The 24,213-nt window shown below is 44.6% G+C and overlaps 1 protein-coding gene across 4 annotated transcripts in view; it reads right to left on the bottom strand.

The window, feature by feature from the left end:
- Nucleotides 1–24,213, bottom strand: part of SIPA1L1 (signal induced proliferation associated 1 like 1) — an 847,070-nt gene that overhangs the window by 603,805 nt on the left and 219,052 nt on the right. For all 4 annotated transcript variants that reach the window (XM_086937055.1, XM_086937054.1, XM_086937056.1 and 1 more), the window contains exon 2: nucleotides 5,483–5,544. The gene's annotated coding sequence lies outside the window, so the exon portion shown is untranslated. The remainder of the gene's footprint in view (nucleotides 1–5,482; nucleotides 5,545–24,213) is intronic.

Genomic DNA, 24,213 nt, shown 5'->3' with positions numbered 1-24,213 from the left:
GCTGGTCATAGTAGATATTGCTCATAAAATGCAGGTTTTAATATATACTGCTGTGAGTTTTACAGCACTGAGGTTTTACAATGCTTTCCAAATATGAAGGTCATCCCCCATGGCACGTGACCACCTTGACGTGGAGACTGATTTGGAGCGGGGGTAAGGGGGGGGGCGTGTCATGCAGCTCAGAGATTTGGGTCTGGAAGGCTCCGAGACGGGTGATAATGTACTTCCACAGATGAGCGGAGTTATGCAATCCTAGAGATAGACAGAATTGTCTCTGTACCCAGTGACGCTTGAGGTCCAGTTTGCGCATGATACAAAAATCGTCAGGTTGCGAGTGTCATTATTTGACTGATTAATTATTTGTTGAGCGCTCCTAGATTAAGGTACACGGTATCCTGTCTCAAAATACCGTAACGCAGACTGTCAGAGTGCTGGGGAATATTTTATGGCCTGTGAACGTGGCAAGCCAAAATGATGGAAGGCTTTGCTTTGTACAAGGTTGCACAGGTGTCACCGGACACTGATGCTTGCAAATGTGCATTGCATTCTCTCTGTCATGCTATAGAGAATTACAGGGTTCTGTGTGTGGGGGAATCAGATTCCTCTCTTTGCAGTTTGCCTTTAGAGCCTCTACCAATGTGCATCCACATCGCCTCTCACTTGCCTGATCTGCATTCACAAAGACTTTGGCCTACAGTCTGGTCCCAATAAACTCCTGAGCCTGAGCTGGTTGAAACATTATCAGGAGTGCTTCATCATGCCGTAGCCCTGGCATGATCTGATCATGGGGTGCTTTGATTTGTTGTGGCGCGTCCTAAAACAAATGCAGATGCCCGAGAGCTAAGGTTAGTTCTGGGTATCTCCGGGGGTATGCACTTGGCAGCGTAGCCAGTACTTTGATTTAGGTTCCCTCAGGTCCACAGACCTAGCTGTATTTTACAGTTGAGGCAATGCGGAGTTCCAGGGAAAGAGTAAGCCTGACTGATCCTACCACACTAGAAACCAAATCTGGGTAGCGACTCTTGCTGGAAGCACTGCTGAACCTAGAACCTCTCAGTACCGCAGTCCTGTCCTAAGTGACTTTTTTCTCTGATCTGCTTTGTTTTTGCATTCATCCGCTTAACAGTACTCAAGTTCGTTTAAGGTGTTACTCCGGTCTTAGATCTAAATCAGGGTGTGTGAAGTGCTCCTCCTTTTCACTGCTGTAAAAGTTTACTGGAGAGTGTGGTAAAATCACTTCATTTTCCTATACTACTGGCTGTTGCCTGGCGATGAGGGCTCTGTGTCTCAGAATTGGTAGTTGATTTTTTAACTTTTGCACACCCAAAGTAGGATAGTTATCAGTGTCTTTGCACCAGTAACTGGTGCTTCACCTGGACTTTGAGAAGTCCTCGCTTCTCAACTGGAAGATATTATTGTCAGCGACAGGTCCTTCTTTGCCGGTAGCTTTCCACGTTTGGCACTGGAGAATATGTGCTGCTGTGACCAACCAGGAGAAGGTCAGTGGGGAGGAAAGACCAGCAGGGAAAGGAGGTAATAGCCAACAAGAGCTGCACCGGGCCCTGCTGACTGCCTCTGGGTGTGTGTGTGTGTTGCTGGCTCTGGGTGTGTGTGTGTGTGGTAGTAATTGCTGTCTGCTGAGCTCGTCCGTAGGGTACAATAGGTCTCACATTTGCGAGAGATTAAGCTAATGGCAATGTAAATGACAATGCCATTTATTTATCTGTTTTCAAAACCAACTCATAAATACAAATGTTGTCATTTACAATGCCAATAGCTCAAACTTTTCCAAAGGCGAAACCATTGCATTGTAAATGCTTGTTACTTCTGTTAACTCATGAGTTCCGAGTCTCTGCCCCACACAACCTCCCTGAAAAAACTTACACTGAACACCTTGCTACTCCTGAGGGTCAAATGCTGAAGGGGTGTACAAACTAAGCGGGGCTAAGTAACCTTTGCTTGCCTCTTGAAATGCCACCCATCCCCGAATGGGTTCCAACACAAGCTGTAATGGCATAAACAATGCTTTAAAGTATGTGAAAAAGGAAGAGACATTTCAGATTCCTCTGATGCCACCTGAAAAACTATCCTGTTCAAATAAATGTGTAAAGACAGACCTGAAAAATACATTGTTAATTAAGTTTAGGTCTGTGAAAAATGACATTTGATCGATCACAGAACTATAAAGCTTCACCTCTATGTAAAATAATTTGTAATCAGCCAGAACTTTGCAGCGAATATCCTCTCAAACTGGAAGTCAGTACGGATCCTTCAGTATATTACTGATAGCTCAGGCAGGCTCTCTCTCGCTTTGGTAAAACTGCAAAGACTTTGCGTACATAACTTTGGCATACACAATCTAATCCGATATAAAAAATAGACCACAGCTAAAAATACGTGACATGACAGCACGGTAAAGAAAAGTGTTTCCAGAGGCATTGGACTGCAAAGTATGCTGTCTTTTTACTAAAAGACAGCTAAATCTTATGTGAGTTGAACACTGCAGCATCTCGGTTATTCCAGAAACCATGGCTTTTTAGGTATCGTTAGAGCCAGCGCATGCGCTACACTGGCGAGAAATTCAGTAGCTGGTTTTAAATGTGCTAACTAGAGGCTTTTGCCGCCCACCAGCTTGCTATTACGCGTACAAGCGCCCGCGACGTGCACAGCTGCCATCTCGCTTGCTGTAATGGCTCATTAAGCCTCACAGTGCGCGCGTGAATCCCCTCCCCTACCCCCTTCCCTTCTCCCACTCTCTCCTCTAACTTGCTTTTTTCGGTTCATCTCATTTTTACGGCGCGTTCTAACATTGTACTTTTCAGCATGTAGATGTTGCAACCTTCACGCTGTCGTTCACAGACTATGAACCCCTGCTGACCCCATGGGAGGTCACGAGAGTCGTGCCCGCAACTGTGTTGCTTTGGGATATTTTTTCGCACACCAGAATCAACTCGTTGAGTGAGTAGCCAAAGCCCTCGGCAGCCATTTCTTGCAGCCTGCCTACAATCCATTGGGGGGAGCCATTGTACTTTTATGTCTAACTGCTGTCAAACTAGAAACAGCTCAAATTCAAAAGGTAAATGGAAAAACGGCTTCAGAATTTATTGGCAAAAAATATATAATCTCTCAAAATCAAGTCTACGTTGCAAAAACAATGCCAATATATTACACACCAACAAAACAATTTCTATGCAAGATCGTTTAGTTTAACAAATGCTTTATAATACGCATTAGTTACACATTAATGAGATTCGCAACACCACCTTCATGGTAGAATTGTTGATTTATTCCCGAGTATACTTGAACACGAATATAGCCTGAAAAAATATTCTGTTACAGGGCAGCAAATCCTTATATAAGCATTCCTTCTTACAAGAGAGGGTGCTGAATGTACAGATGCTTAGGCAGGGCTTTAAGTTGTGTGTACAAGATAAAACTAGTTTGTGCCTACCATATCCTCTCCTATGGGCGCCCTCCAGATTTCACACTCCCCACGCCCTCCCTCCCCCAAACATCCAGAGCTGCCTACTTTGGAGCTGGGGAACCAGGAACCAGCCAGGTTCGAGTCTCTGCGTCGGCTCAACATCCTGAGGTTCTGGGCAAATGACTTTACCTGGCCGTGCCTCCTACCAAAACCGAATGTGTACTTGTGTACCTAGTTTATATAAAACTTTTTTTTTTTTAACTCTGCTTTATCTGCCTAGCATCAAGCCCAAATCATCATGGGCTAGGTTTACTAGACTTCATTTGACCGGGACATCTTGTTTCCGCTCCTTGGCTTTAATTTGATAAATGTATGCATTCTCGGAGTTGTAAAACATGCTATAAAGGTTCAGTTCGACTAAACCAATTTAAGATGCACACCTGAAAATATTAAACAGTAAAAGGAAATCTCAGGACTGGGTCCCGGTGCTTGGACTCATCTGTTAACTCTTGTCATTGCATAAACGTGGTGACTCCCGAAGAGTGAAGACAAAAATTAAAATGGCGGAGGGTGGTAGCAGCGTTCGGCAGCTAGAGAGACTAAGTGAAACAGGATATATATTTTTAATTATTCTTTATTGAAAATTTAACCGGTAATGGAAGTCACGAGTTCAGTCCAATTGCTTGTCCGGTGTAACATATTAGCATTTTGACATTAATAATTTGGAGGTAAAGTGAGCGAAGCCAGAGCCCCAGTCTTTTGGTTCACTGGGTCGTGTGGTGTGGGTCAAGTTCCAGCACCAGTAGTAGCACATCCCATCCCGTGATCTGGGTATCCCCCCTTCTTTGTGTGTCAGCCTCAGCAAACATCCAGCTGCGAACAACACCTTGTCAAGCCACCACTGGTGGTGCCGAGGGTACCTTCTAGTGCATCGTAATCGCCCGTTGAGCCAATGGTGCTCCCAATTTCCACCAGATTCACAATCATTCAAGCCCTCATCACCAGCCGCTTGGACCACAGCAACGCATTCTATGCAGGAATCACCATACACCTCCTGAAGAGACTACAGACCATCCACAACTCAGCGACCGGACTCATCCTCTACCTCCCCAGACCCACATCAACCTTCACCTTAAGAAACTCCACTGGCTCCCAGTTCACAAGAGATGCCAATTCAAGATTCTGACCCACGCCTACTACGCCCTGCACAACCAAGGACCAGCATACATCAACCACCGCCTGAGATTCCATCAACCCTCCAGACTTGTGCGCTCCAATTCCTTCTCACTCACACACACTCCCTGGATCCGCTAAAGCCACAGTGGAGGACGCTCCTTCGCCTACCTCACTGCGCATTCCTGGAACACCGTCCCTTTCCATCTTTGGGTATTGCCCTCCCTCCAGGAATTCAACATGCACTGGCAATCAATCAGTCATTTGTTAAGGGCACTACATACCCGCGAGGGTCTTAAGGCGCTTGGGGGAAAGATAGCCAATAGGTCTCGCCTTTGAGACCTTATAAGTATATAATTATGCAGCACAATATCCTCAGTGCAACAAAATTAACTATTACATGGCTAAACAGTTATAAGGTCCCAAAGGCGAGACCTATGGACTATGGCAATGCTTGTTAAGGTTCTATTGGAATGCAGAATCTATAAATCCTCAGCCTCAGATGAGGAACATAGTGGACATAATGTCTTGTGAAATAAACTTTGTGAGAGGGGGCGCTGAGAAACTCCATAAAATATGCAGCAGAAAGAATCTAGTTTTTAAAAGAGCTAAAACCACAGCCTGTGAAGACAGCCATGTACAGGACTGGTCAAAAGCTGCAGTCCCATGCTCCAGTGCCAAAATGGCACACCCTCGGGTATCTGCCACTCCATACATTTTCAAGAACCAAACACATGGATTATAAAATGCACTTACAGTAAACAATGATTTGACAATCTCAACAAATTCAAAAATAATAGAACCAATAGATTATGACAAAAAGTTAACCACATTTCAGCATCAAATGTCCCCACCTCAAATCAAAAGCACTAGAAGTATCCTTACCATGCCTGGATTTTCTTTATTTTGCGTATCAATCATCCACAGATGCAATCCCCAACAGTTCCCTGCAGAAAAAGAAAGACAATGTTTTAAATTCCTTCGTAAAAGTATCCAAAACAGCAAAGTATAAAATAAACTTTGCAGAACGTATTATATAGTGAGCATATTTCTTAAATAAGCATGTAATACCATCTGAAATGGGAGGCTGCTGACTACTCTTGAAGAGACAAAAGGTAGGAATGAGTTGTTGCGGGTCCTGGCTTAAGCCAAGTCCTGGCACAGTAGGACCTAAGCCCCAGGTTGGTGGTGCCTCAAACAATGATCTTAGTAGATGTGAGAAAGACAAAAGTAAAGATGCAACCAAAAACCTAGGGTTTAGAAAAGAGAGTTAAGTGGCATGACACCTGGCAGGAGCTGGCAAGACGAACTGGACAAGGATGGGAGAAACTCAAGATGGGAGTCAAAATGTAGGTGTGGAAACCAAAGTGTACATATGGAAGATGCAACACTGTCGCAACTGCAGAACCCAGCAAGTAAGATGAAGGATTCAAGATATAGTCGCAGTTCTCTGTTCTTTCAAAATATTCAGATGTATAACTAAATCAAGTGCGATTAGTTGCACAGAAACCGAAAAATAATAACTAGTCCCCTATCTGCCAACTTATTTTCATTTCTCCACTAAATGTCCTTTCCCTAAAATAAAACTAATTGTGGAGTTGCAGATTAGTGGCTATGGAATGTTCATAAACATAAATTGCAATGAGTCATCAATGATTATAAGATGCCAATATTCAAACAGTGTCACTTAAAGTGGGAGGAGGAATCTGAAGGTCAAGATACTAACGCAATAAATCATATTTGAACGGTTCGTCTTGTGACTGTAGTTTTGTTAATGCTACACTAAGGTATACAATTCAAATGCTGAAGATGTCCTTTTGTTTATGACTAATGATAAATAAGTCGTAGCTATTTCCAACAAACGATAGTAGTTTCAATAGCCTTATAGCCCGCTGTAGCGGGCTATACCAGCTATTAAAGGCCTGCTCCAGTGTTAAATGCCCGATCCGAAGGAGAGAGCCTTTAACAAGGGAGCGGGACTTTAATAGCCGATATAGCCAGCTACGAAAGGCTATAAGGCTGTTAGAACATGGAAATGTTAGGAGGTCCATTGAAAACAATGGAGTAGCTCCAGGCTTATAATGGCTGGTATAAGTCCGGAGCTCCAACATTCCAAAGTTTTTGTTCACAGCTGTGGCTAACAAATAAAACAAAGGCTTCAGGGAGCGCGAGGGGATTGAAATCCCCTCAGGCTTGCGGAAGCATTTGTTCACAGCCACAGCTGCAAACAAAGAAACTTTGGAATGTTAGAGCTCCGGATTTATACCAGCCATTATAAGCCCAGAGCTACTCCATTGTTTTCAATGGACCTCCTAACATTCCCATGTTCTAATATAGCTGTAGCAGGCTATACCGGCTATTAAAGGTCCGCTCCCGCGTTAAATGCCAGAGCCGAAGGCGATGGACTTTAACAAGGGAGCGGAACTTTAATAGTCGGCATAGCCCTGCGACGAAGGGCTGTAAAGCTATTAGAACATTCTGCCACTTGAGTGCAGAATGTTCTAATAAACAAAACAAATGTTTCTCAAAGATTTGAATCCCCTCGAGCTCCGAGAGGCCTTTGTAAAACATTGGAATGTTGCTCTGCGGGCCTTTATCGGCCCGTAGGAGAAGGGAGCACTCCATGGTCTTCAATGGAGCTCCCAAAATTCCAATGTTCTAATACGTGTTCGATTAATTACAACAAGGTAGCTTGCAATACGATTATCCTTTACAATGCAGTGTGCTACTTTGTTATACCATTATATTGGAGCCCAGGTGGTATTCCATTTTTTTTTTTTAAACCTACTTGCAGTTGCCAGTAGGTAGTTCTAGTTAGGACCCATTTTCCATAGGAAAATCATTTTTTGACTTGGCTATAACTGACTATGTTTGACCAACCTGCATGAAATTTTGCCAAAAAAGTGTCACATTGGATACTAGTGATTGGGAAAGTTACGGGGTGATCCGTGCAGTGGGGACCAAGAATTTGGGGCTCGAAATAAGGTTGCGTTTGTAATGTTACTTCCTATAGGAACTTTTAGCCACCTCTACAGCCCAAACTGCTGAATGGACATACAGTAGATTTGGCAGGGAGGTAGATGTTGGTTCAAGGAAGTGCCTTTTGCTTATTTGGTGTAAATCCATTCAGCAGTTTTTGAGTAATGTAAGTTTAATACTATAGTAAAATCTCTTGCCACTGACATTTCGCCGTGGTTTTGCGATGATTCGCGAATGCACGCGCGAACGGGAATGCTCCGACTGTCTGGTCAGAACCTGAATAGAAAGTGGTGTACACCATTTTATCTATCAGGAACGGTTCCCGGGGCTGAAAATGTGCGTCAAAGTCCATATAAGGGGTCAGGGTTGAGATACTCCGACTCCCTGGTTGAATCTTGCACGATATTCGAGACTACGCTGCGACCACCAGCGTGCCCCTCAGTGTACCATCGCGGGGACATATTGGTGAATTAATGCGTATTTTTATAGAGATATTGAGATCATGATGAATGTTTTCATAGAGTTATTCATTTAGTGAGTTATCTACTGTGATGGTTAGAATAATTATATAGTTATTTTTTTTAATGTGGTGGTGGCTATTGAAATCCTACTTTTGCTTTCACGAAGTACACTCCGGAGTCACTGCGAGAACGGAAAATATGTTTTTCTAGAACAACCTGCTCTAAAACCGGAATTTGAAGTGTACAGTAAAAAACCTCTAGTGTGTAGAATACTGTAATGTGTGTGAATAAATGTGTTTTCAATGTATGGGAAAGGCGCGATCATCGCAGTTAATGATGTCATTGTGACGGCCAGAATAATAGCGGAAACGGAAAATAGGTCTAAAAGATGGTTTTTAGCACAAAGTAGTACAAAAATATGAGTTTAAACATGCTTTGAAAGAAGTATATATATAGTAATATGTGTAGGGCAATGTACAGAATGTTTTGTTTTTTAAAAACATTTTTTGGATGTGTTGGTGGCCATTGAAAGCCTACTTTTGTTTTCAGTTGTCGCTACATATCAGCAGAGATCGCGTCGTCGCCGCCGCGAAGATACGCAAAAAATAGGGGAAAAGGATCTTTTTGAAGAAAATTAACAATATTTTGAGTACTAGGGTGGCTCTGACAAGAGCCGTTGTGTTGGCTGTGTGTATATGGCTCCTACACATAAGATCGGATGCAGAGTTTCAGGTTACTTAGAAACACCCTGTTGCCTTCATCTGTAAAGTTCACTTTATCATTTCTATACATTTCATGCATGTCAAAATGCAGATTGTTATAGATGCAGACCATGCGATATCTCGGAGGAATGCAGAATTAGTTTTATTAACATGTTTCCTCTTCCATTTCTGTCTTTTGTCATGTATTAGAGTACACCAAGACAGTGCGAGGGAAAAGTGACATCAGTTCTGCAAAGGTTTCTTTCATTTGGATTTCCAAGCCTGGCCCAGTCAATGTGCCTAGGTCATCACCACCAAAGTGCACAATAATTAGGCAAAGAGCTTGGTAATCCACAATGGATTTAACCAAAGCTAGCAACTGATGAAATGTTCTGGCCAAACCAAGTAATCTGCACATTTGGCAATCCCAAGCCTCTGTAAATACCTCTTTTTTGCAACCTCTTTAGCCCAATAGATATAGCCGTGGCCCACAATCCATATTCGAAGCGTTTAAGTGAAGGAGCAATAGCAGTCAGGAGAAGGCTGGAGCTGAATATTGTAATTTTCCAAATAAACAGCAGTTACAATGGAGGTGTTTTTTTCTTAAATATATAATTCATTGGATGCTGTCAGCATGACAGTGAATACAATTAGTTAGAATGTTGGATGCCTTAGCAAGAAGTCTTATTATTGGTTGCTGTTTAAACAAAGAAATGTAATACAGACATTGATATGCTTTTGAATCTGTGCATTAAAGCACACCTGCTGTATTTTATTTGGAAGCAGGATTTTCCTTCTAGAATGTGTTCTTTACTTATGGCCTACTGGTTGCACTGGGTTGCTAGGTACATGGAGGTAAGAGTGTATTGGGGAAAGAAGGGTGTTGAAGAGAAAGAACATTTTAAAAAAAGTTGGAGTGATGAAACAATTTAAGTAATAGGTAGCTTAATTTTCCAACTCAGGACTATGTAATAAACTGTTGTGTAGTATTTAAATGGACCTTACCATTAACAAATAGATTTTCAAAAACGTACAAATTAAAAAAACAAAGGTTACAGGAACATTATAGTGAGGAATCAGCTTTTTAAAACCATAGAAATTCACTGAAAAAAACATGGGTTACAGGGACTTTATAGTCAGGGTGATATTTCACTTGTAAAACAATTGAGAAATTGTGCAGTTATACTTAGATCAGCTAACGATAGCTCGCACCCCCGCAATGCACTGCTTATGACCTCACATATTACATCACTCATGACATGGTCAATTTCAGTTTTGTTTAAACAATCTTTTATAATTTTTTACAAGGCCTAACTATAATGTCACTTCAACTTTTTGATTTCAGTGAAAATCTGATATTAACATACCTATCTTGACTGACTTTATTTTTTCCAGTGACTCTTCTGGTTTTTTTTCATTGTAAAGTAAGATCTTATTACTATGGCCAATTAGAACATCAATTGTAACTTTTTTTTCAGTGAAGTTTTTTTTATTTTTTAAATCCGATGTACTCAACTACTTCACTGAGCATAGATTTTAACCGTGCATACCCAACTAGAACATCACTTTAACTTTTGGTGGTGTGTGTGTGTGCATGTGTAAACATAAAATACATAACTAGTAACTCCAATCTAGACGGTTCTGGCGTCTTTCATAACATGCATAAGTGAGAAGATTACATGGTTGTGTTAACTGAACCACAACAATGACCTTTGTGATGTAAATGTTGAGTTTGAATCATGTTTGTTTAATCTCACTTCACAACACGGAGAAGTAAACATGACTGGATTATTCACAACACAGTCTGACTGGTTGACAAGTCATGTCATTGAGCTATTTGTGCTTCTTTGACAGGGGACTCAGTTGATTGGTCATGGTGAGGCACCGCGAATGGGGTGTGAAAGCCTGGAATTTACAAGTGGACTTGATCAGTTATTAGTTGGGGTTGAACAGAGCGTGAGAGGAGGGACAGTTTGCAGTGGCTTCTTAGGCGCTTCTATTAAGAGGCGAGTTATCATCTCAGATTAGAGTCCTTTTATGAGATTCAATATAACCCTCCCCTTTCCTGGATGCAGGGGTATCAATTCCTCACCCAAGGCTGATACGACAGACTACTGAAGTAGGTCAGGCTGAAGTTTTGAGAAATGTCTGTTTTTATTGAGGAATATTGGGCTAAAGGCCTTTCGAAGTGTGAAAGTAACTAAACTGACACTGGGGGTACAGTGACAGGTTTTGGTTCAGCACCTGGTGCCTATATTAAGCTCCAAGAAGCTGTCAGTCATGTAGTGATGGGGAGGAAGGTTTCTGACTGAGATGTAGGAGTGTTCCTGTGTGGGTACCTGGAGAGAGGAAAAAGGGGTGGAGGTGTAAAATATATAACTAATACACCACAAGGATGAAAATCTAATGGTTTATAAATGTCATATGATACACACAATGATAATTAACTGATTTTAGTTATCTTTAGAGGGATTTAGATCATTTGGGTGTCATCCATTTAGTATCCGTTTTCCCTCCAAATGTCTTATTTGCTCTGTGCTAAGACCTGTATGTTAAGCAGTGCACCGCCAGCAACCATTTTGTGTTAACAAGTCATTGAAACCACACCCCACACCACCCAGCAACAGGGATATTCGACATCAGAGGAAGCAGTGGTCTTCTGTGTTCTGTTTGAACTGTGTTTAATATGGACTGTGCACTTCGTTTTTTGGCCAGGAGAGGGGGTAAAGTTGTATACAAACATTATTGTCAGAGGAGAAGTTAGGCCCTTACCTGCAGAAGTCCAAAGTGTGGATGAAGCCTGCCTGTCTCATAGGAGACCATTGAACAAGAGAAGCAGCTCCCAACTCACTGGCCATCAAACCTTGTCTGAGGTAGCTGGGACCTTATATAGTCTGATATTGTTTGGTACATGTGTACACTGATTGGTGGTTGTATCTGATGTTTCTATTGGATTAGGGTTAGTGTCCTCATTGGTTGGGTATTTGAGGGTTCTGATTGGTTTCCGGGTCTGTGATTCAATCAATGTATGGTTGGGACTAGGGCTAGGGTTAGGATTTCTATTGGAAGTAGGGACTAGGGCTTCCTGTGTTATTGGTTGTTGGGACTAGGGTTAGGCCTTTAATTGGAAGTATTGATTAGAGCTTCTGGTGTGATTGGTTGCTAGACTAGGTGTGGGACTAATAGTAGGGTTAGGCTTTCTATTGGAAGGAGGGACTAGGGCTTCCTGTGCCATTGGTTGCTTGGACTAGGGTTGAGACTGCTGGTAGGGATAGGGCCTCTATTGGACGTAGAGATCAGGGTTTTTTAAATGGATTGGGTGCATGGACTATGGCTAAGACTGGCTGTAAGGTCCTGGTCTCCTATTGGTTCTAGATTTTAGGGCTAGTGTTGTGATTGGATAGTATTAGGGCTAGGGTTTCCATTGGCTGAAGGGGACACCAGACTATTAGGGCTATAAACGGCCAAGGCTTAGGGCGTCTCAGCCCGGTTGTCGAAGCTAAGGGGGGAGAGGACAAGGGTGAGTGCCTGTTTGAGCCTGTTCGAGACGGGTCGGGACCAGGGCTAGGAATGCTGCCCATTTTCCCATTCATTAATACCCACCCGATGTATTTGTGCCTCTGTATATAAGCATTTATTTTCGCTATTTATATGTGCCTATCTTTGTGTATTGCTTTGTATAACCATGTACAATAATGATGTTATAAAAACAAAAATAAAACAACAACAAAAATGATCTTTGGTCTACATGTACTTGCTTCCATTGTGCATCGATGTACCTCCATGTACTTGGACCTGTGTGTCTGTTACTTTTCTCCTGAAAAAGCATGTCCAATGCACTACCCTATTCCTCATCCTGTACCTCTATCAATATCTTTAATCTGCATATACTTGTCTCCTTTATGTAGCTGTATACTTTGAATGTACTTATGGATCTATATATTTATCACTTTCTTCTAATTTAGCATTTCCAATGCACTATCCTATTTCTCAGCCTATACTTCTCTCAATATATCTTCTAGCCCAACTTTCGGACTCATCTCAAACTTCTTTATACTACACTTTCCAATTCACTACCTTATATCCACCCTATAAATCTATTATTATATCCTCTACACCCACTCTCTCATTTATCTTAAACGCCATACCACTACTATGTTCCCCAAAATATCCCTTTCTTGACTCTCTCCTACTCTACACCTCTTTTCCTATACCGATCCCCAATACAAACCTTTCTAAACTCTTCCCTTTGACTCTTCTCCTCCAAAAACCATTACTCATCCAAAAGCCTCCTCCTACTGCTATGATCTAAAAAAAGAAATCTGTCACTCTTTAATCCCTCCACTATCCTTTTCAATCAAAATAACAGACTAACATGTTCACTTCTCTAATTCCATATTCCACTATACTAATTGACCACTAATCCTTTATGGGTTCCAGAGTAGCATGCTACTCGCCAACAAAGCGTTTCAACACCTCGTCAGGGTTACAAGCGCTATATAAAACGCAAACCTTTTTTCCCCCTCCCCAACTCTTCTTAATCCAAATAACTGACTAATATCCACCACTCAAATTACTTTCATATTTCACCATACTAATTCACCACTAATCCTTTATGGGTTTCCGGAGTAGCGAGCTACTCGCCAAAAAAAGCACTTCAACACCCCATCAGGGATTAGAAGCGCTATATAAATACAAACCTTCTTTCCTCTTCTATCCTTCTGCTATCCTTCCGAATCCAAATAACTAACATATCAACCACTCAAAATGTACCTGCATGTTTCACTATACTAATTCAACACTAATCCTCTATGGGTCCCGGAGTAGCGTGCTACTCGACGAAAAAGCGCTTTGATGCCTCGTCAGGGGTAGTAAGCGCTATACAAATGCAATTACAATACTGCCTGAACTTAGTTTACTCTATAAAGTGAAGGAACTGCTACTATGAAGGTTGCCTTCCACAAAACCACTTTGAATGCCCTCTCAGTTACCCAAACACCTGAAATAGGCATGAAACGGCAGCTGATTGTCTGCTTTGTACACTTTCTCCTGCCTCAAACATCAGAGACCCCAGGAAGGCAACGAACGAGAGTGCAGAATTTCTAAAATCTACTGTCTCATCTCCTCTCAGACGCAGGCCTTTTCAAACTTGTGCTCGGCGGTGGCATCTGTGCTGACATACAGCTCTCACAGCACTGACTAATCACAGTAAGAGAGCATGGCTTTAGCTAGTGAGATGAAAGGGGGAGTGCAAAAGAGGACGCTCAAACTAAAACAATCTAGAAGAATACAATTGAAATCCTGGTTCAACTCAGATCTAAACGAGAGGCGACAACTCAGTCAGAAAGGATATGGAGACAGTACCCTTCAACAGAGCACCTCTCACTCCTAAGATCTACATGACTTTCAAATAAATACATCTAGAGAAAAAGACACCACCTTTCACAACCAACTTGACTGTGTTTAGTAAAGACCTAGGGAGCTCTTCTACATCATTAAACGACAAACTACCTTTACCTCCCTTCATGAAACAACAGCCACCAAGGACTGCTGTGAAGAAATTGCTAACTTCTCCACTGATAAAGTAGCAAAAATGGAGCAATCCATCATCAAAGTTGCAAATTCATCCTCCATACCAACCCACCACACTGACTAAAATCTGGAGTGGGGGCAACCATGGATGGATATAACTAATGACCCCCCCAAGAAAAACATATGTCAACTATGATCTTCTTCAACTGAAACAACTATGTCTGGTCTGACTTCAAATCTATGACAGAAAGTGAAGTTTTCAATACAATTGCTAATTTGAAGCCCACATCCCACACTACTGATCCTCTCACAATCCACATTAGTACAAAACCTCAACCTATAAAAATCGCTCCATTCTGGACAAAAATCATCAACGCATACCTCTCCTCAGGACGTGTTCCTGACTCCCTTCAACTAGGCCAAATCACATCCATACGCAAAAAAACAGGAGCTGACCTTAATGACCTCAGACCTTTCACCAACCTCCTGTTCCCTGCCGAAAAATGGAGAAATGCATCCTTCTACAACTCAGCCAACATATAAACGGATTCGACCTCCTTGACACCTACCAGTCAGGATTCAGGAAAGGCTGTAGCACAGAAACTGCTATGCTCAATATCTCAGATGACATTCACAGATCCTTGGATGCCTCATAAATCCTACTTGACTTAGCAGCTTTTGATGCTGTACATCACCCAGCATTACTCAAGACACTGAAGAACCGCACAGGTATATCAAGGGCACAGACCTTAGATGGTTCACATCTTAACTGCAACATCGCTTACAACAAATAAAAACCAACAACTGTCTCTCTAAACCAACATTAGCTCCTCATGGTGTCCCCAAAGGCTCAATTCTCTCCCCATTTCTTTTCAATCTCTTCATAGAATCCCTTACTGTTATCCTGAACCAAGCAGCAGTCAAATATCACCTATATCCTGATGACACCTAACTTTACTACAATAATAAATTACACAGTAACATCATACATCTGAACAAAACACTAATCAAGATACAAACTTGGCTTAATGCCAACCCCTTAAAGTTGAACCCCATCAAAACTGAACTACTACTTTCCTCCCTTAAAACTGTGAGAAGTTAGCCTGGCATATGATGTCCACTAGTTCTAGTGGGCACCTTGCACCAGTCTAATCGACCCTTATTGATGGTGGTTGTACAGTCAACCTTAGAGAAAGCTATCCTAGTGGTAGCATGGACCAGCAGTCCTCAGGCTAAAACTTCAGAGAGCGCATTAAGCAAGTTGTTTTACCAATTATAATCCCTGGAGTACCAAATGAAAGCACACCACACAAGGTATATATCAAATATATATGTATTTATTCTAAACACAACCCCTCTGCACTCTTTATGAGGTCAGAGGTAAAAGTACAATACAAGTTACTTCATTAGCATACGATAAGTTGCACAGTATACGTTTTGCCCTAGGGGCCTCACAAACCATATACTAAAATAGTGGTATAAGAACCACGTGAGAGTTAGAAAGCAGGCCTGGGCCTATCGCTGTGGCTACTCTAAACAACCAAAGGTTAGGAAGTAGGAGGCCCACGGGAGACGCGTGCAGTGTCTGAACACAGCTGCGGGTTACCATTGACTTTCTATGGAAATAAACAAGTTACAATTTTAAAGATTAAGGACACTTCTAGGTTAACTACGATGAAACCCTTTTAGACTAGGACCCTTAGAGGGCCAATCACCTCGGCACTACAGGAGTACCAGTGTTACCTCACCCACGGAAGCTGGGTGCATAGGTGTCTTTTGATGTCTGGTTTCGTCGTCGATTTCAATGGAGATCTGCAAAGAAGTGCTGCAGGCGGCCAGAGGAAAAGTGTCCGGGTGGATCCAAGGGTGGATCGAAGAGCTGAAGAACCTGGAAGCAGAAGGGACAGTCTGGGTCACTTGCCAGTGACCAGGAAGGAACCAGGCGAATGGGTGATTTGTTATGTTATGCTATGTTAAATGGGCTTATATAGCACATGGCTGCCCCAGCAACGGGCGTCCCAAAGGGGGATAGAGCACAGAAAGCAGCCTAAGAATTGGACACCAAGGTAGAGGCAAACAGCCAGGTTTTGATACATTTCCTGAAGTGCCAGTGGTTTTGAGTGGCGCATGCCTCGATAGGGATAGAATTCCAGAGGGCCGGGGCAAGGGACCTGAAGGAGCGGCCACCCGCTCTGCTCTTGCGAACTCTGATGGTCCGGGCAAGATGGAGATCAGCAGAGCGTAGAGTTCGGGTGGGAACATAGGATGTGCAAAGATCCTGTAGTATATGAGGGCCCTGGCCGTGTAGAATTTTGTGGGTAAGGCAGAGGGTCTTAAATTCAATTCTCTGTTGCACCGGTAGCCAATGAAGCCAGTGAAGAAGGTGAGAAACATGGCAATGTTTGGGGAGGGCAAAAAGGGTCCGAGCCGCGGCGTTCTGAGCTCTCTGAAGTCTACTGACCACTGACTTATTGGCCCCCAGCAGGAGACCGTTGCAGTAGTCAAGGTGGGAGAGAACCAAGGACTGGCCTATGACTTGGCGGGTGGGTGGGTGGCTCAAATATGCCCAGAATAGGTTTAATACAGCGTAGGCGCCCAAAACAGTTGCCTGCGACCTGCTTAGCATGTAGCTCAAAGGACAAAGACTTATCCATTAGGACGCCAAGTTCTTAACAGCCTCCTTAGGGATGGGGTGGGTGGCCCATCGAAGGGGTCCACCACTGGTGGTCCCACTTCTGAGAGTCACCGCCCAGCCAGAGTAGCTCAGTTTTAGAGGACTTGAGCTGGAGATAGTTCTCCGCCATCCAGTTAGAGATGGCCAGGATGTCTTCCTGAAGTTTAGCCTGGTCCGCCGAGGTATCCTTGGGAAAAGTGAAAATAAGTTGCGTGTCGTCCGCGTAAGATATCATTTTGATCTTTCGTTCCCTGGCCAGAAGGGCCAGTGGGCTGACGTACATGTTGAACAAAGTGGGGCTAAGGGCAGATCCCTGAGGGACGCCGCATACCAGGGGGATTCTGCTGGATGAGTGTGGTGGGGCATGGATCTGGAAGGAACGGTCAGAAAGGAAAGACGCGAACCAGGCCAGGGCCCAGTCTTTGACCCCGATCTCCCAGAGACGCTTGAGCAGCATCTCGTGACAGACAGTGTCAAACGCCGCACTCAAATCCAGCAGGACCAGGGCAGAGTTGTTTCCTAGATCTTGTGCGGCTCTAAGATGTTCCGAGACGGCCAGAAGGGCTGACTCCGTGCTGTGATTAGCCCGAAAGCCATTTTGGGAATCTAATCTCAGGATACTATTGAAAATCAGGTGGTCAGTCAGGATGGCGTTCACATGAGCTTCCATGATCTTGGCCAGAAAGGGTAGGAGGGAGATGGGTCTAAAGTTTTCAGGGCGCAAAGGGTCAAGGGAAGGCTTCTTCAGCAGGGGAACAACTTTTGCATGCTTTCAGGACCTAGGAATGGTGGAGGACTGGAGAGATCTATTAATCAGAACCAGTCCTTCTTTCAGAATGGAGTCCTCAAGGAGCCGGAAGATGTTGGATTTAACAGGGTCATCAGGAGATCAAGTTTTAACCTTAGTGGCCAGAGAATCAAGATTTTTATGAGAGATAGGAGGGAGAGTATGTAGAGGGACGAAGGAAACTGGAGGGAGGGTTACTAAATAGGGGGTGAGGAGAGGCTTTCTAGATTCCAGCGAGATGTAGATCTCCTGGATTTTATTAGTAAAGAAAGTAGCCAAGTCTTCACACTGAGTTAGAGGCAATTCAATTACTGGTTCCCTCAGGGGTTTTAGTCAGATCTTTATCAAAGAAAAGATGGTTTTGGAGGGGTTATGACTGGAATTATTCAGATCTGATTAATACGCAGCCTTAGTTTCACAAATAGGTTTATGGTAGGCTTTGGTGGCGGACCTATAGCTATTCTTTGCTGAAATGTCATAGGAGCGCCTCCAGGCGCGATCTAGAACCTTGCAGCGTTTTCTTTCTAAGGCTAGCGTCTCAGTGTACCAGGGGTGAGACTGCACCCGCTTCGGTCGGGACAATTTATTGGGGATCTGGTGGTCCAAGGAGCTAATAATCCACCTCCTAAAGGCTTTGTCAGCTTCCTCCAGGTTGTTTGACCATATCGGGCGGGAGGAAAGAAGGTTGGACTCTAGGTTAGGGACATTTAGTTTATGCCAGGGGCGTCTCCGGAGGGGAGGGGAGGGATTCAGATGGGCAGTATTCGGGACATTGATAGATATGTGGATAAGAAAATGATCCGTCCAGGTAAGGGGGGAGGGGAGCATACGCTTTAATTCCCTCGATGTTTGAAAATACCGGGTCGAGCAAGTGGCCCGCTAGGTGGGAGGGCCCTTTAACCAGCTGGATCAGCTGGCAGGCTTCTAAATCTCCGAGGAAATTAGAGATGTCCTGGGAGTCGTGTCGCTCTAGATGTAAATTAAGGTCCCCTAATATACTGAAGTTGGGTGTCTTTATAGTCAGGGAGGACGTGATCTGAAGCAGGGCTTCCTGGAAGACCCTAGCGGATCCCGGGGGGGCGATAAATGAGGAGCCCTGTAAGGGTGAAATTGTCCTAATCTTAAATTGCGCACATTCACAGTCTGGTACTGTGACAGGGGACAGGACACAGGCAAAGGCAGATTTGGCTATCACAGCTAACCCCGCCCCTACCTTTAGGTCTATTCTGGGTATACATAGAGTAACCCAGCGGTAGGGCCAGGGCGGGGATGGTGGTCGCCTCATTGGTGAGCCATGTCTCCGTAAGGAGAAATATGTCCGGGGACCTGTAAAGAAGTAGCTGAAATACATCCACGTGGTGTCTCACGAGAGATCTGCAGTTCAGGCTATACACATTTAACCTCTTCAGTGCTCATGACAAGGTCAACTCGTCATGGGTTTTACCTGCCCTGTGCTTATGACGAGTTGACCTGGTCATGAACAATGGAGAATCTGGGAATCCAGCACCGGAGGGGGGAAAACCCTTAGCAGCCAAGGTTTTAAGCTTTGGGTTTAGATCACTCTGGAGTGGTGGGGAAGTCCTCTGTGGTTCGAAAGCCACCTTTATTACATCTTATAGCCGAAGAGTCAAGACGCCAGCAATGAGGGTCGCAAGGGGCCTGAGCACAAAAAGAAACCAGGTCAGCCTGAGAAGATAGGAGCCTGTGGGTCATCCCACGACCAGGGGGTCTGGCATCTGACTGGCACGGACGGGCGCAGACGGGTTTGCCTTGGGCACGCCCGCTGCGCGGATAGCTGGCATGTCAGTTATGAGGGCGCCGGCCCCGCCTCTGGCGTTAGTATGTCACCCCAGAGGGGCCGGATCAAGTCTGAGAACGCCCTCCACGCAAGCGGCACAAGCCGTGGTGGACTGGGGCGAGACCGGAAGAGAACACACACCAAAATGAGGTAAAATAGGGCAGTTTCAAATATATACACAGTTTTAAAAGAGATATCACTCAAACTTTTTAAATCAAGTTTCAAGAGAAAGTGCAAATAGTTAACACACCACCGATCGCTAGCGCCTTACTGTGCTGGCGCATCCGCTGCGCGGGAGTGCTGGCATGTCAGTTATGACGGCGCCGGCCCCGCCTCTGGTGGTAGTACGTCACCCCAGAGGGGCCGGATCAGGTCTAAGAACGCCCTCCACGCAAGCGGCACAAGCCGTGGTGGACCGAGGCGAGACCGGAAGAGAACACACCAAAATGAGGTAAAATAGGGCAGTTTAAAATATATACACAGTTTTAAAAGAGATATCCCTCGAACTTTTTAAATCAAGTTTCAAGAGAAAGTGCAAACCGTTAACACACCACCGCACGCTAGCGCCTTACTGTGCTGGCGAATCAGGTGAAGAAGGTGAAGCTTGTCTTTGCAGCCACGAGATCCAAGAGGTGTCGACGACGACCAGGAGCTGGATTGGAGCTGTCCCACGAAGGATCTATTTGACTGCGGTGTCGGTATCCGGATTGGACCCAACGAGCCTTGGCAAACGCAATCCATGCAGGAGATGAAGATTGGCTTCGGTGCAGACCAGCAAGGTCTGTGGCGCTTCTCCTTTGTAGGGAAGCTGGAGCAGGCCTGGAGCAACCAGGAAAGCAAGTTAGATTTAAAAGGAAGTCTTCGGAGGGCTCACTAGCCAACGGGCAAGGGACCGGAAAGACGCGTCTAGCTAAAATGCAAGAGCAGGCCCCACGGGACATTCGTGGAGTGTGGAGGCCTGAGCTTCTGTGCAAATGATGCTCGGGACTGGGGCTTCTCGTACCCCAATGCACAACTGCGAGTTACCTCGGGAGTCGATGCAGTTAGTAAAATGCAGGATGTCTAAGAGTTCCGGTCCCAAGTCTCTCGTGTCCGCCACAGGTCTCAGCTTTGCTGGGATCGTCGACCAGCGTCAGATGTCTGGAAATCCGTGTCCTGTGTCGCAGAGTCTTCGGGATCTGGCGTGAGCCTCGACAATGCAGACCGGCAAAGTTGCTGATGTTGCCTGTTTGAACAGGGTGGTCCTTCCTTGACCACAAGGGAGATGCCTTCCGTCTTCCAGTCGAAATGGAACGTCGACGGTCCAGGATTTGTGTTTCAAAGTTTTGTCCAGGGTAATCTAAAGTCCTAGGGACACAGTTCCTATACTTATACTAAGTTAAGGGGTTGGACTACCTGTAAGGTCCCTCCTATGGGTGGACCTGGGGAGGGGGTGGTTACACCCCTTTCCCTTTGTCCAGTTTCGCACCAGAGCTGGGGCTGAGTGTGCATGGAGCACCTTGTGTGCCCCTGGCAGTGTCTGAAAAGCATTCACTGAATGCAGCCCTCCCTGCCCCAATACAGTAAAGTCTGTCTGGGGTGGTGCTAGCACCTCCCCTGACAGGAAACCTATTGTCCAGGCCTCCCCTGCCAGATTTTCATCCAGCAGCAGGAGGTCAGACTTGTGTCTGTGGCAGCAGCATCCATTTTGTGATGCTGAGGCTCTGTTTAACTTTAACCGGGTTGTACAGTAACTACATTTCTTCTCCCTCTAGAAGGGTGGAAGGCTACCCCTGCCGCCAGGACTGGCAGGGGGGGGGGGGGGGGGGGGGTAGTATTCTAAAGTGTTTGACACCTTACACAACATGTTTTGATAAAGCTAAACCAAAGTTAGCATTAACCGCAAGGATTATAATGCACTTAAGAGTATATGGTGTGGCTATATCATAGAACAGCTATAAGGAGATGGTACCGAAGGTTGCAGAGGGGCTCAGCTCATGCTAGGGCACCCTCTCACATAAAACCAAGCACTCTGCCTCCAGGATTGTTAAGGCCTGTCATAGGAGTAGCTTATAGGTTACTATGTGTCTATATATAAGGTAGATATAGATATACTATATCTAAGTAAGGGGTGATTATACCACCTTACCCAGGCTGTGTGAACAGAACTGTGGTGTCAGTTTGGAAGGCAAACCAGGGGTGGCACAATACATGCTGCAGCCCCTGGTAGGCCTAGGGTGCATCTCTGCCCTGGGTACCCTATACAGGGGCTCACAAGGGTGACCCAGTAACCAATCTGGTATGTATCTAAAGTACAAGGTATCAATTTAGAGAGAGAACAGCTAGGCTGTGGTCCTGATTAGCAGGGCCAAAGCAAGACTAAAGTCGAAAAACCAGATAATCACAGCAAAAAGTGGGGGCAGACCCTGCTATCCTACAAAAACAACCCTCTACTAATCCTAGATTGGATCACAAACTTGGATGCTCTGAATGGTCTTCTTAGACTAAGCAACTCTGTAAAGTCCTTGGGCATCACTTAAAAACTTGGCAAAGAAGGACATCAACAACTCAACCAAAGGAGCACATTACACGAAAACACCTTAAAAAATCAAATCTTTTATTCCATCTGATGATTTCAAGATGGTAGTGCAGTTTCAAGTCCTCTCAAAACTGGATTACGGCAAAGCCATCCTCAGAGGAACTCTGAAAACTCACCTCACCCCCCTAAGAACAGCTCTCAACACAGCTGTCCACCTACTAACAGGTTTTAAATAATTTGAGCACATCTCACAGACCCTCAAGTACCTCAATTGCAATTGGCTTCCCACTGAAGGATGATGCATCTACAAGACTGCTTGCATCACCCACAAAGCCCTTCATACTTATAACCAACTACCTAGATTCCAAACTTTCGAAAGCAGGAAGAGCAAGGGCTCTGAGAAGCTCCAACTCACATCTTCTCATACCTGCCAAACTTAAGAAGAAATCCTCACAGACTCGCTCATGCTCTGGAAATGCTCCTATGTTCTGGAACGCTCTCCCTAGAGATCTCCCAGGAAACCCATCCTTTTTCTGCTTCAAACTGGACCTTAAATACCTACTGCTCAACAACTAATTTAATACGCTAACAAAGTGAGTTATATTCCCAAATCACACCTAATCCTATTAAACCCTTTGAGGCGGTCACTTCATTGTTTAAGCCTCATTGGTGTCATTGACACCATTAACGTATGCTGTTCTAATGTCCTCATATTGTAACTACCTTGACTGGCCAACCTATTTTTTCCCTTGGTCTGTATATAATTTTGTGCTTTGTAGGAGAGTAGTATATAAGAAACATATGATATCCCAACAGGTATAATGTATAATTTGAAGACAGTTAGTTCAGATATGTATAAAACATTATCACAAGGAGATAAGGAGACTGTCTTTTGGTTTTTCAAATATGTGCTGGTAACATCATATTTATTAATTGGGTACAATGAGAGGAAAAAAGGGGGGGAAAAACAAAGTAATTATGCAGTTATAACAGCACTTCACGGAGCAGAGTAAGACACTTGTTGGTAACCCAAATTGGAATTGGTGCTTAGTGCGAGTGAGTGAAGGCACAGTAGCAAAGCAAGTGACAAACAGCGACGGCGGCGCAGGGTGACTGGTGATCAATATATACAGTGAATACAAACAATATGGTTCCACGTTTGTTCGAGAGACTTGAATGAGAATATGCAGGTATTTATGCTGGAACTATTTGGACTGGAGTGCCTATATTCGCGCTTGACGGCCGATGGCGTTTCGATCCCATTTAAGACGGGATCATCATCAGGACATGGGTTAGATGCAGTGCTGTAGGGGGGAAGGGACGGGAATTAATCGAGGGCCAAGAGAGGCATGGTTGGGGTGCGGGGAGTGGGGAGTGTGGTACAGGGGAGGAGACTAGGTGACAAACTTTAATAAAGCGACCAGCAGTGAATGCTCGAAGGATGAAGTACGGTGACTAAGTAGGTGATAAGCGATCCAGTAAGATCTGTAGTTACATGTGTGAAGATCGCGCACAAGAGGGGAACCGGTGGGGTGTGAATTAAAACCACGACAGGGATCGTGAGTATGGTGGGTCAGGTGCTAGTGGGGTGGGAGTGCTAGGGCAGGCACGCGATGCGTGCAGTGGAGCAACCGCAAGCCCTCGGTGATGCGTAGAGCATAATTTAAGGCGGCAGTAAGAACAACCCGGTAGTCGGGTCAAGGTAGGGGGCTGTGTATCGCTGGAAGAATAGTGCGTGGAATCGACGGGAAACTGGTGTGATAAGGGGTTCAGTAATGAGGGTGACACCACAGAGCGGAAACCAGGAAAACAAATCGCTGTGAGAAGGGAGAAAGAGGGCAAGCGGCATACGGTGAGGTCAGGAAACGTACCTATGGCAGCGAGAGTCAGATGCCAGGTCCGTGTGGTCGTCGGATCGATCAACCAAGGATGAAGTCTGGGGGGAGACGAAAGCCATAAGGGCCAGGGGTAGGGGTAGGGGTAGCAGGGAGTGCAAAATGTAACTGACTTACCAGGTCCGGTGGGTTATCCGGAATATCCTGTGAAATGCCCGTCAGTAGATCCAAAAAAAACAGTTGATGGACAGAATGCAGAACAATGTCATACATTCACCCCAATACAGAGATCTGGGCCTAAATCCATCGTTTTTTTGCTCACCATGCCCTT

Source organism: Lissotriton vulgaris, chromosome 9, assembly GCF_964263255.1.
Source record: "Lissotriton vulgaris chromosome 9, aLisVul1.2, whole genome shotgun sequence".
Lineage (NCBI taxonomy): Eukaryota > Metazoa > Chordata > Amphibia > Caudata > Salamandridae > Lissotriton > Lissotriton vulgaris.
This window is presented reverse-complemented; position numbering and strand designations above follow the sequence as displayed.